A 14,493-nucleotide genomic window follows, 5' to 3' on the forward strand; every position below is an offset into this window, starting at 1 on the left:
TTATTTCAGGTTTGCCTTTTCCCTATGTGAGATCCCCAATCTTTGTTTTTCTCTAACATTTTTAAAAAGTTTGAATTTTAAAAGCTTACTCACTTTCTTGTTTGCTGTCTGTGAGAATTCTGCATTTTGATTGGCTGCTTAGACGGCCTGTTGACATCACAGCAGGTCACACAAGGGGATCCCCACTACAGTCTGTTGAATTGAATTGAAGGTTGGAAAACCCGAAGTTCTCGACACAGTGATCACGAAGCATACTTTGGGGCCAGCAGCGAATGCCTTCGCTTAGCTGCTGATCGCAAATTCCAGGCCAGTGTGCGAAACTGTCTGAGCTTCACCAAGGACGTCCTCACTGAAATCTGCCACCTGCTGCAGCCACAACTGCAACCTCAGAGCAGGGTGAGGTCCGCATTGCCAGTGGCTGTGAAGGTGACTGTGGCGAAGAACTTTTATGCATCTGGCTCCTTCCAGGATGAAGCTGGAGATATTTGCAACATCTCCCAGTTTGCCATCCACTGTTGTGTAAGGGAGGTAACAGAGGCTCTCTATTCAAAGAGAGCTGACTACATTTCATTCTCTTTTGCCAGAGACAAGCAGGCAGAGCGAGCACGCGGCTTCGCTAGGATTGCAGGCTTCCCCATGGTGCAGGGTGCCAGTGACTGCACGCGCCGCATGTCAACTCTGCCCTATACCAGAACTGAAAGGGATTCCACTTCCTCAACGTCCAGCTGGTGTGTGACCATAAACTGGATATATTTGAAAAAACATAAGGAATAATACCTTACAAAGAAAACACAGCTTGCATTACTGAGACATCTCAGTGCAACTGTCAATGTGCTTATGTCCAATTACATTAAAGCAAACTGCTTTCTATTCTCTCAAATGGATTACAGACCTCAGCCAATTATTAATCAAAGAATAATTTTCAACCCCCTGCCCCAGGCGTCCATACGCAATAGGTTACATTCTGGTTATAGTAATGACTCAAAATACATGGACTCCCAGAGGACATAACATTTAATCAAATCAATATGACTATCAATAAGACCAGAACAAATAAACAGGGACAATGATTACATCTTCGGGCAGCACACAGATGCTTGATCTTAGTGTCACAGATACCACAAAGGGTTAAATGCTTAGAATGGAGAGCATTAGGAAGCGGTGTTCAACAAGGAGCATTCTCCAATCAGAAAAATGAGCCATATGTACACAGACACGCACGTATAATTTTTTTCCCCGTCATTGCAGTCTTGAAGGTGAACCCATTTTCTAGATGGTTTAGAGAATTTGTTAGCGGTAAACTGCCAGTTAGTTTCCCTGTAACCTCTTAAATAAGAGCCGAATTCTGAAGGTTTTGAGGATCCGAGCGTGCTTGCACAAAACCTTCCCTCAAAAGTTTAAATTGGTGGAGTAGAATAGAATAGTAAACTGCTACTTACAGCAGCAAGTCAAATTATACATTATCTGTGGAACAAGCAGCTCAGTGGGTTGAACGACATGATCTTTCTTATGTCACAAACATTTTATTGCATTTGAAAGTTCTGTTTCTATTGTATAACCAATTAAGTTAAGAAGAGGACAAAAATGATACTTGAAAGACTGTAACATCACCATTAATATCAGTCATTAAAATCCTCACTGAAGTAATCAGAGAGCACGTGTTAATTCAAAGGGTTTCAGTGTGGGTCAGACCAACAAATAAAACAAACACATCTTCCCCACCTTTATTTGTTTCTCTACATTATTGGCTGACAAAGCAAACAGAACAAAATCATTTAAGTCTGTTTCGCCATCACTTTTGTGACCTTTTATAAAGCACACTAGAAGTGTAATTCACACAAGTTTATTACTTATCCGAGATGGGTCCTGGAGGTTGAAGTGAAAACAATTTAAACATAAAAGCAGTCAATTTTAATATTGAAGAGTCATTCACCATCTTTTTCTGAACAGCTGAAAATTGGTCTCCTTGTGGCAATTTTTCTAAAATACTTTGAAATAGAAAGCTTCCAGAATGCTAAGCGTTGATTAAGTGCTCCAAATTACATGTCAAGAATCCTATCTGTTCCTCCATTTTTATTAGAAGGCAGGACTAACTACAGGCCTGAAAGGAATTTGCTCCATCATTTGGATATTATTGGTGTTTTAACTGAAACACAAGAATGTAGAAGGAACACACGTATGTCCTCGCTCACACGCTCGCAATATTTCTCTACCTAGCACCTTGCATAATGCTTTTTCTTTTTAAATGGTTTATTGTAAACCACTTGAAACATTTCTGAGAGCTTTTATTATAAGCTACTTAGAAGCACCTCAGTTCTGTAACTGTATTGGTGCAGGGACAGTGGATTCGACACTGGCCTTTCACCTCTGGGACTTCAATCCAGGCTGAACTAATAAGATGGAAGCCCCCTTCATCTGTGAAAGCCCCCTCTGTGAAATTAGCTTGGACAATAGGAACCCAGTGCCTAGTAGCCACATTGCTCATGGTACAAAACTCCAATTAATTAGCGATTGAATTCAAACAAGCCACACGATAGCTAGCGTGGGAAATGAAAACCATCATATTGGTGCAGGGAGGGCACTTTTCAGAGATAGAGACTAAAGCATATTGTTGGGCTAGATTCTAGCAGTTAGAAGAAAGGCTTCTTGGCTCTGTAGTTGGCTGTTCTATACTTGACCAGCGACTGCAGAATCTAGAACAAGGGGACATAGATATAAGATTAAATGTGAAAGATTTAGGACCGAGCGCTGGAGAACGGAGAGGCTGTGGAATGCACTACTGGAGTTAATGATTGAAGCAGAGACCATGTCAACATTTAAGAATAGGTTAGATAGGCTCCTAATGGAAAAGGGAATAAGGAATATGGAACAGAATGGATACATGGAATTAGGATTACTGCTCACGTGGAGGAGAAACACCAACATGGACTGGGAGGGATGGATGGCCTGTTTCCATGTTGCAATTTCTATGTCATTCTATATAATGACCTGGGAGTGCAGGACACGGACAGAAAGTTGTAAATGGGAAACTCTGCATTTCTCACTGATTAAAACAAAATTGATCAACCAAAAATTGATGCATTAAAAGGAACAAAATTGCTGATGTAGGCTGCTTAACTGCACTCGATGTGTTTACCACACAACTGCAGACATATTCAGCATACAACGCTGCAGTTTGTTTGATAGAGAACACAGACCACGCATCACAGACTAGTGTGCAACCTTACAAGAGCTGGGTGTTAATTTGATTCTCGGAAGCATCAGGCATTAATTTAATTTTACAGGAGAATAAGATCAGGGCCTGGAAGAATGTTCAACATTCTGAAGAAATAAAGACTCGAAAATTAATTACTTTTTTTTGACACTTTAAAGATTTCAAGATAATTGAATGGAATAGTAAATTACTACTTATTACAGTAAATTAAATTTCAGATACACAGTCCTACTGATATGGGGGTTTCTGTAAGATTTGATTAAGGTCACTGTGGCTTACGCTGATTGTAAAATACTGCAATAATTCACAACAATATTCACAAGACAATAACTTCTTCTGTAAAATTGTAGAACAAAACCATAAGTCTCCTGGTGCCATGTGACCTGTCAATGGTATGATCATGCAACTCCCATTACACACTACTTCACACTCCATCCTTATGCTTCATCAAGTTATCTAAAACTGACTGGCTGTGGTGTATGTGCCTTTAAGAGCAATTATGGTGTATGTGCCTTTAAGAGCCCCAGGTGTGCGTAATGCCGGTAATTGCCACTTGGGCTATATAAGCCTGTGTATTGTGTATATCCTTTAGAAACCCCCCCCCCAGACTTGCTTAGTAAATACCTATGAACCAACTCCTGTCTTCAGTGTCTTTATCTACACACGGACACTACAGTGGCGACGAAGTGGAAACGGACTTACGTGCAATTCGGCAGCACCTCAAGGACATCGATTCCTCCAGCGTCCAGAAGACTCAAGGAAGTAAGAGAAACTGTGGTTTCACCAGTTGGCCAAGCTGGTGACAGGTACTGCGCTAATCCTTCCTGGGCGTCAGGCTGGAGCTCCAGCGGCGGGCTCTACAGCTGAGACAGGCAGCGAAATCGGAGGCAAGCAATAACGGACTGGGAGGGTGCACTCGAGAGACGGCCGGCGCGGCAAGCAGTTCAGCGTTTAGACCACCGTCGGGAACGAGTCTCCAACAGTGAATAAACGGAAACCACAGTAAAACAGCGTTGTTATCGGTAGCAGCGGCGGGAAAGCGCGGGAAGCGCCATATCGTTGCTACAGAGAGAAAAAAAAAAGCGCGGGAAGCGCCATATCTTTTCTGAAATGCCTAAATCTGGTAATATTGAGGCTTTTGATGGCGAAATAGAAGATTGGACCACATACGTGGAAAGAGTAGAGGTTTATTGCACTGCAAATGGAATAACAGGTGAAAAAAAAGCTTCAGTACTTCTGAACTTAATGGTCGCGAAGACTTACGGGCTGTTACGAAATTTAATCACTCCAGCCAAACCAAAGGACAAGACTTTTAAAGAAATTGTTGATACCCTGCAGGAGCACTTAAACCCAACACCGCTGCTGATAGCGGAACGATTCAAGTTCTTCAAGAGAAATCAACACAAGAATGAAAGTAACGCTGATTACCTAACCGAATTAAGAAAGCTATCAAAGTACTGCCAATTCGGAGCAGGACTATTGGATTATCTTCGAGACAAATTTGTTTGCGGTCTCTTAAGTGAAGGAACGCAAAAAAGACTGCTTTCTGAAAAAGATTTAACATTGGACAAAGCTTTCAGTATGGCTGTATCATACGAAGCAGCAGCAAAAGGAGCTGCAGAGATACAACAAGAGACACACGACTTCGGCACCCATAAAATGACACAGGAGTTCGGAAGATGTTATCGCTGCGGCAGATCCACCCATAACCAGAGGGACTGCTGGTTCAAGGGCAAAGCATGCAGGCAATGTGGTAAGATTGGACACATTGCACGGGTATGCCAATCTGGACAAAATAAATCCACTGACAGAAAACAAAAAATCAATAAAGAAAAGTACAGGAAGGTACAAATGATGGCGGACAGTAGCTCCGAAGACCAGAATAGCGATAGCGACTCCGGAAACAAGAGACTAAGCTGTCTCAAATTACATAATGTACTTGCCAAAGAGGATTACCAAACCATTTGGGTTACCCTCACAATAGCAGGGTCCCCAGTTAAAATGGAGCTAGATACAGGATCAGCTCTAACCGTAATAAATCGACGAGATTACGAGAGGCTATTTTCGCATATACCTCTAAAAGACACATCCATTATCTTAAAAACATATACGGGGCAGAAAGTCTACCCCAAAGGAAAAATAAGGGTGCCTGTGGTATACAATGGCAAAGAAATACAAAAGTTGTATTTATACATTCTACAAGATGGTGGTCCACCGTTGTTGGGACGTGAATGGATAAGGAAGATACGTTTAGACTGGCACTCCATTCAGGCACTGACGGTGACCAGTAAGGAAAAAAGCAATGATGACATCATACCTGAACGATTAAAAGACATCTTGGCCAACGCCAAAGAAGTGTTTCAAGAGAAACTAGGAACCTTGAAAGGCATCACCGCCTCAATAAAAGTGGAAGATACAGCAATTCCAAAACTTTTTTAAGGCAAGACCGGTGCCATACGCAATACGTCCGGCAGTCGAGGCAGAGCTGAAGAATTTGGAAAAGGCAGGCGTATTATCCAAAATAGATTGGAGCGAATGGGCAACACCCATCGTTCCAGTCATGAAAAAAACATTGAAAAATAACTCTGAGGAACAGAAAAATATTCGCATCTGTGGGGACTTTAAGGTGACTGTAAACCCGGTCCTTCACACGGTACAGTATCCTCTTCCGAGGATAGAAGATATTTCCGCCTCACTATCCGGAGGGAAACGTTTCACAAAAATTGACTTGGCACAGGCATATCTACAGATGGAGGTTGAGGAGACCTCTAAAAAGTATCTCACAATAAACACACACAAAGGCCTGTACCAGTACAATCGACTGGTTTTTGGAATAGCATCAGCTCCAGCTATCTGGCAAAGAGCTATGGAGCAAGTCCTGCAAGGGATTCCGGGGACTCAATGCTACCTAGACGACATCCTTATAACAGGAGAAAAAGACAACGAGCACCTTGCCAATTTGGAGCAGGTGCTCACTAGGCTGAAAGAACGGGGCCTACGAGCAAATCGCCCCAAGTGCGAATTTTTCCAAAATCAGATATCATATTGTGGCCACATAATTAATAAGGAAGGGTTGCATAAGTCACCTGAAAAAATTGAAGCAGTTATAAAAGCCCCAGCACCTGAAAATGTTTCACAATTAAGGTCATTCCTGGGATTAATAAATTACTATCATAAATTTTTACCGAACTTATCAACTATTCTACACCCTCTTAATGATCTTCTACAGACAGGAGTGATTTGGAAATGGAACGAAGACTGTAAACGTGCCTTCCATAAATGTAAAGACTTAATCACATCCGAGAAAATTTTGGCTCATTACAACCCATCACTACCAATCAGACTGGCATGCGATGCATCCCCTTACGGCATAGGAGCGGTATTGTCCCATAGATTCCCTGATGGCTCGGAACGGCCGATAGCTTTTGCGTCACGCTCATTGAACTCAGCTGAGCGTAACTATGCCCAGATAGACAGGGAAGCACTCAGCCTGGTATGGGGAGTGAAGAAATTCAACCATTACCTACACAGACAAAAATTTACCTTGCTGACTGACCATCAACCCCTCATCTCCATATTCAACCCTAAAAAAGGTGTCCCCATTATGACGGCACAAAGACTACAGAGGTGGTCCCTTTTTCTAGGAGCACACCAATACAACATTGAATACAAAGGGTCAAAACAGCATGGGAATGCTGACGGTTTATCACGCCTACCGTTGCCAACGATAGAAGAGGCACCTACAGTAGACCCAGTAGAGATATTCCACTCTACCATAGTGGAATGTCTACCGGTGACAAATTCTGCCATTGAAAGGGAGACAAGAAATGACCCTACTCTCACGGGTCTACGATTTAACAGTGAAGGGATGGCCAGCACATGGCGAACCACTGTTGCCAGCATTCTCGCAAAGAAGAGAACAGCTGTCAGTGTGCCGAGGAACCTTGATGTGTGGATCCAGAGTGGTGATTCCACCCAAACTCCAGGATAAAGTGCTAAAGGAGCTTCACGAGGGGCATCTGGGTGGAGTGAAAATGAAGAACCTAGCTAGGGCGTTTGTATGGTGGCCAGGTATCGATGGAGACATCGAAGACATGATCAAGAGCTGCCTAGGATGCCAGAAGGTCCAAAATGCTCCGCCACAGGCCCCTCTACATCCATGGGAGTGGCCCTCATCTCCCTGGCAAAGGGTGCACATCGACTTTGCTGGTCCATTTATGGACTCAATGTTCTTAATCGCAGTTGATGCACACTCCAAGTGGCCGGAGGTAATAAAGATGTCCTCCACCACCACGGAAAAAACCATCACAGTATTAAGGACCATATTTGCCAGGAATGGGCTGCCGGAGCAGATATGTTCTGATAATGGACCGCAATTTGTGTCCGAAGAATTCAGAAAGTTCTTAAAGAACAATGGGGTAAAGCACTACACGTCCGCCCCGTACCACCCCGCCACCAATGGATTGGCTGAAAGGTTTGTCCAGACCTTCAAGAAGGCCATTAAGGCCATGGGTAATGAAGACATAAAACTTCAGCACAAGGTGGATAACTTCTTATTTGCATATAGGAATGCAACGCATATGGTTACTAACCAAACTCCCGCCATGATGTTCTACAATAGAAACCTAAGATGCCGGCTGGATTTGGTCAAGCCCAACATCCGAAGGGACGTGGAGAACCGGCAGTTTCAGGGCATGAATGAAAGGCCAACTAGGGTCTTCCAGATAGGCCAACCGGTTTTGGCCCGGGACTACCGTACCGAGAAATGGCAGCCTGGAACTATCTGCACACGATTAGGACCACTGATGTATACCGTGGACATCGGAGACAGCATAATAAGGCGCCATGCTGACCAAATCATCAAGTCATCCGAAAAGGGACAACCTACACCACCACTCTATACATCTAACGATGAAGTAGAGATACCCATATCTACCTCCGATCCGGTGATACTGGAGCCCGATGAACCCGACACTGGCCTTCAAGCCGAATCAGCCTTGCCAGAAGAACCTACTACACCACCAGAAACTACTACACCCCCGAGGCGTTATCCGGACCGAGTCAGGAAGCCTCCTGAGAGACTAACTTATAATTAATTAATACAGCAATGTATATTATTTTGCATATAACATGTAATTAATAATTACTTAAAATATGATGTACTAGTTAGCTAGAAGGGGAGGACTGGCCTCCTGTTTTGCAATTCACAGAGACGTAGTCAGCATCATCTGTATATTTTGACAAGATATAAAAGCTTGTTTTTGCTCACCTTCAACATAAAATTGGCGGAAACCCTGTTTACAAGCATAAATGGGGCTTCTGTCGAAGTTATGGCAGCGGAGCGTGAGAGGCCCTAGAAAGTTTCAGAACCCCAAATATAGCTTAGTATTTTGGAGCAATTCTCTTCACAGGAAGGACCATAGGAATTGTAAGATGAAAAAAGACCCAAGGTCCATCTAGCTCACCTTCCAACATCCTGGTAGTCACACGATACAATGATAATGGAGTTGTTGAACAATTAATCTCTATCAATTAGTCTACAACAGACCTGGATACGAGGCAAGGAATACTTTGGGAACCAAAGTCACATGTTCCGCCCAAGCATGCTGCACTTACCACGTCATGTCCCAGATTACACATATACTGAATCCCAAAATACTATTTTTTGGAAGAAATCTATCTAGTGTGCATTTGAATGAATCAATACTATTTGCTTCCACCATCTTCCGAGGGAGCCTGTTCCATAGATTGACCACTCGCTTACTGAAATAATGTTTCCGAAGATTAGTTCTGAATTTAACCCCACCCCCACTGCAGCAGAAAAAAACTATGGGCACTAGGGTGCGAGACTCGAACCACAGTGTAAGTGTGACCCATGTTCTCCTGGGAGCCAGGTCTACATCATTAATGAAAGTGTGGCCAAGTATTCGATTGTAATCTGATCAAATTACATTGTTAAACCAGGGTATGGTAGACTAATGGTTGTGATATTGGACCAGCAACCCAGATGTCCAGAGTTCAAATCTCAATTGTGAACCAAAATTCAATAAATCTGGTAATTTGTAGGCTGGCACCAGAAAGATAATGACCATGAAAGCTGCAGGAACGTTCTTTTTCCAGATTTCTGTCCCTCCTCATCGGCCTTGGGTTTTTCTGTTTATTTTTGCCTTTCCCAGGAGATCTCATGGCTGCAAGGGGGGGCCGTGTTAGATGGGAAGTGCTTCGTCATGATGCTCCAGCCACCATGGGTGTGGGGCAGGCTTGATGGACCTGCTGGTCTTTTCCTTCCGTCATTTTCATATATTGTGAAAACCCAGCCAGCTCAATAATGTAATTGAGGGAAGGGAACCTGCCACTCTTACCCGGTCCGGCCTACATGTGACTCCAGCCCCACCCGGTCCGGCCTACATGTGACTCCAGCCCCACCCGGTCCGGCCTACATGTGACTCCAGCCCCACCCGGTCCGGCCTACATGTGACTCCAGCCCCACCCGGTCCGGCCTACGTGTGACTCCAGCCCCACCCGGTCCGGCCTACATGTGACTCCAGCCCCACCCGGTCCGGCCTACATGTGACTCCAGCCCCACCCGGTCCGGCCTACATGTGACTCCAGCCCCACCCGGTCCGGCCTACGTGTGACTCCAGCCCCACCCGGTCCGGCCTACATGTGACTCCAGCCCCACCCGGTCCGGCCTACATGTGACTCCAGCCCCACCCGGTCCGGCCTACATGTGACTCCAGCCCCACCCGGTCCGGCCTACATGTGACTCCAGCCCCACCCGGTCCGGCCTACATGTGATTCCAGCCCCACCCGGTCCGGCCTACATGTGACTCCAGCCCCACACTAGGAGGTTGACTCTTAAAACCTTCTGGCCTCATCAGTGGTGCCCACATTAAATTTTAAAAAAACAATTGCTGGCTCTTGAGAGCCAGTTTAAAATTTTACTTGAATTCTCTCTCAAAAAAAGTTTTAAATTAATATTTAATGAAAAAAAAACCCTCATAATGCAAAATGTTGGAAATGGTGGTGGGGGAAAAGAAAGATTAAAAGGGTCTGCCCACAAAATGAAGACTGAATGCATTTACTCATTCTGATCTTAATAGTCACTCAGGAAATCAGGCTGACCGTTTTATTTCTGCTGACTATTATTCCCTACACATAGTCTATTAGCTACTGTTGGGCTTTCTCATCTAATATAGGAGCTTAGGAAGGTTGAAGACTTCATCAAAGTATATATTATATGGATGCAAAATACTGCGGATGCTGGCAATCTGAAATAAAAACAGGAAATGCTGGAAATACTCAGGTCAGGCAGCATCTGTGGAGAGAGAAACAGAGTTAATGTTTCAGGTCGATGACCTTTCATCAGGCTGATAGGGGGGAAAAATTCAGTTGCTTGCGCCGCCTGTTAGCACCTTAAGAGGGCTCCAATTGGGGCACAAAGCAACTAGCACCCGGGCGCGGCAATGCTTGTGCCGCTCGTGAAATTAACTAGACATTTTGCGGCAGCACTAAACACTTCCACCACGATCTCCTGCGCCGGCAGATCGTGACGTCAGTCTAGTGTGCAACGCCCCGTTAGCGCCCCGGACCGGATATTGAGTGGCGCCGCCTGCCTTACCCCCTGCCGCTAGCAACAACAGGTTGAGGGGAGCGTTATGCTGTCAGAAAGGGACTAGGGGAGCGCTACTTAAAGGCGACCGCTTCCTGCCTTTTTTTGTCGGTGACATTTTTGCACCACACATTCTGAGAGAGAGAGAGAGAGAGAGACACTTCTGGAGAGATTCAACGTTGTGTGAAGGAGTTTTGAATACTGAGCAGCACTTTGCAGGTTTATTTTGATTTGTCCTTCCTTGCTTCGCCAGCACTCTGAGGTAGCACCTCACTCCTCGGCGTTTGCGCCTTAAGACAGGTGTGAAGCGCCTGATTTAGCGCTCCAATCACCTCCAGGGGCGATAAAAGCCAAGTTTGCTGTCGGAGGCGATAATTAGTGCCAGGCGCAGAACTTTGCGCACGGCCAATAACAGCGCCCCAAATGTGGCGATACCTAATTTTTCCCCCCATTAGTATTTTCAGCATTTCCTGTTTTTATATTTTATATCTATATATATATGTATATATGGTATAGATAAGGGAAACCAAGCTTATTATTTGAAAGGGTAAGTCAGGAAAATTGGACCAGAAGGCATGAGTGAAAATAAATTTAGGGAAGCTTTTGGAAATATTTTTGGATTCAGTGATAAATGTTTGCAATAATCTGCCAAGGAATGTAATAGAGACAAAACAAAATGGAGTTGCTCCGAATGCAATGATGGGAGAGTTGATGTACTGGAGAGATGAACTGCAATGGGCCAAATTCTCATTTCCTATCTTTAGGCTCAGCTGTGCACAGCCCTAGCCAGCTGAGCTATCCAGGGAATTGGTGGCCATCCTTCTTGTGTGGCCATTCTTCAAAACATTAAGCAATGGGAAAGTCACGCTGGGCTCGTGTAAAAAAAAAACCCCACACTGATGGATTTGATATTGGATTAGACTGTTAAGAGCCACAAGTGTTGAAACAATTAAGACCACAGGAAGCCTCAAAATTAAAACAAAAACTGCACACAACCATCACTCCCTACTTGCAATGCGGTCCTGTTAACCTGGCCTGAAGCAGTGTTTAAATATCTGACAATAGCTTGCTAGTTTGCGATGTGCACGGAAACTTGTTGCAAAAAAAGCCACAGATTTCCATTTCCAGCACTCAGTCCCTTTAATGTCGTTAGAACTGGTTGCCTGCTGGACCAGTGGGTTGGAGTTCCACCTCACTGCACTGCTAAGCAGCTCCTTAAACAGCAATGTAGGTAGAGACTTGAAGCATAGCACCAACCTTCTTCACAGTTTTGTGTGTGTGGCATGGGAACCCTGGAAGATTTTTTTCTTAAATGTACAACTTGTTTTAATGGAGGGAAAGCAGGGTGGTGGGCAGAAATGGGGGAAGGTGGCAGGGGAGAAAAGAGAAGGAAGAGAGTCTCGGATTAAATTACTTGAGACAGAAAACAGGTGCAAGTGCGGACTTCTTAAGAGCAAGCAAAGCTCAGACCGACACAGTGTTTACTTTCTTTTGGGCCATCGCACTTATGACCCTACCTGAAAATGGGACCCATTGTGATATTGCAGCTGAAGAATAGACAGCTGGTCCACTGTTTTATAATATACTAGCTGGAGTGCCCGGCGGTGCCGAGGCTTTTTTGAGGGCATGTTGTTGTTGGGAGGAGAGCGACTGGGGGGGGAAGCGAGAGAGCGACTGGGGGGGGGGGGGGGGGGGGGGAAAGAGAGAGAGGGACTGGGGGGGAAGAGAGGAGAGCGACTGGGGGGAAGAGAGAGAGCGACTGGGGGGGGGGGGAAGAGAGAGAGCGACTGGGGGGGGGAGAGAGAGCGCGACGGGGGGGGAGAGAGAGAGACGGGGGGGGGGGGAAGGTGGGCCCGATGGACCCCTGCGAAGAAGGTAAGCTCTCCCTCCCTGTCCCACCCCCTCACTCTTTCCCTCCCTCACCCTCTCTCCCTCCCCTCCCCCACCCTCTCTCTCTCTCCTCCCCCACCCCTCTCTCTCTCCCCCCCTCCCCCCACCCGCTCTCTCTCCCCTCCCCCCACCCTCTCTCCTCTCCCCCCTCCCCCCACCCTCTCTCTCTCTCCCCTCCCCCCACCCTCTCTCTCTCCCCTCCTCTCTCCCTCTCCCCCTCCTCCTCCCTCTCCCCCTCCTCCTCCCTCTCACCACCTCCATACCCCCCTACCCCCTTCCTCCCTCTCCCCCCGCCTCCCTCTCCCTCTCCCCTGCCCGAGCCCTCATCCCCCGCTCCAATCCCTCTTTCCGCCCCGGGGCCCGGGCCTCGGCACCTGGATGAACGCGTTCCCTCGGCCGTCACCCTGATGCCGTTGGCCGAGGCGAACACCCGCAAAGGCATGGCCCAGCCGAGTCCAGCGCCCCGGTCAGCTCGAGGTCCGCAGCCGCTGTTCGGCCGCAGGCCACAAAGCACCCGAGCCCAGCACTGGCGATGGCTCCACGGAGCTCCGTGCCGCCCCACGCACTGACATGGCCCCGCCCTCCCGAGCTGGCTTGAAGAGCGCCGATTGCGGCTGTGAGACACGGCCGGCGGGCCCGGTTGCCGGGGTAACCCTTCCCGCTCTCCAAGCCCCGCCCGAGATCAGCACTCCCGAGAGCCCCGCCCCCCCTGCACGAGTCGAGCGGGGAACAGAGAGAGACGCCGCGTCTCAGCTGCTCCTGCTGCGTGCGCACCCTTTACTAAGGTAGCGGCGCTCGGCTGAGGCCCGCCCCTCCAGCCTTCACAAAGATGGCGGCGATCGGGGGCCGCTTGTTGACTGGGGCCGGGAGGTGCCTAGCTCAGGCGTGGGTGCGGAGGAGAGGCCGAGGCTTCGAGGCCTACCTGGAAAAATGGGGAAAGGTAGGAAAATTAATGAGATTAAATAAAAGATTTAGAAAGTAATTAACTTTTTTTTAAAACAATATGGCCTAGAAATTCGGTAGGCTTAGCGCCGCTTTTGAGGCGCTAGAGGGCCTAGCGCCGGAGTAATGGCCAGTTTGGAAATTGAGTGGGTCCCTAAATCGGCGTTAGGCCGTTAGCGCTGCGCCGGCACCGATGACGTCATCGGTGTGCGCAGCGTCCCGGTTGCCATGGTAACCCGCCCGAACTCCGAAATTGACTTGCGGCCGCCCTCGCCCGTGGCAGCCGCAAGCAACGTTCTGGCAGAGGTGCCTTACTGGACTTTGCGCCGGCGCATTAAAGGCCCCGCGGCGGCCGGCCCGCTTTCCCGCCGGCCGCCTGGCCGCAGCTCCCTCCCCCGGACTTCTCCCCCCCCACCCCCCCGGGACAGATGCAAGCCCGGCACTTGTCCGAGGTGCCGGGCTCATTTTTACAATGATTTTCGCGGGCCGCGGCCGGGTGCAGGCAGCTCCTCCTTAAGGGAAGGAGGAGGCCTGCACTTCCCGAACCTGCCGCACCGCAGCGGGCGCCGCAGCGCCGGAATAGCGCCGCAATTCAGCGCGTAGCGCCAGTTTTCAGGCGCAAACAGCTTTCAGCAGCGCCGGCAGCCGTTTGGGCGCAGAACTAGTGAATTTTTGGCCCGCCCAGCGCGACTTAGCTCCGGCACTAACTTCCGGCGCTAAAGCCGTCGCTGCGCCAAAACCCAATTTCTAGGCCTATGTGTTTTAAAAGCAACGTTTTTTTTTAAAGACGCAGAAAGCGGGAAAAAGAAAGGAAAAGTTTGGAAGCAAGATGGTG

The 14,493-nt window shown here is 47.3% G+C and overlaps 1 protein-coding gene across 22 annotated transcripts in view; it reads right to left on the reverse strand.

Moving 5' to 3' along the window:
* LOC147124680 (adhesion G protein-coupled receptor L3-like) overlaps positions 1–14,493 on the reverse strand; it is a 783,432-nt gene that overhangs the window by 69,311 nt on the left and 699,628 nt on the right. The window lies entirely within an intron of this gene.

The sequence above is a fragment of the Somniosus microcephalus genome, chromosome 1 (genome assembly GCF_052327205.1).
Source record: "Somniosus microcephalus isolate GS21.2 chromosome 1, FLI_Smic_1.0, whole genome shotgun sequence".
Taxonomy (NCBI): Eukaryota; Metazoa; Chordata; class Chondrichthyes; order Squaliformes; family Somniosidae; genus Somniosus; species Somniosus microcephalus.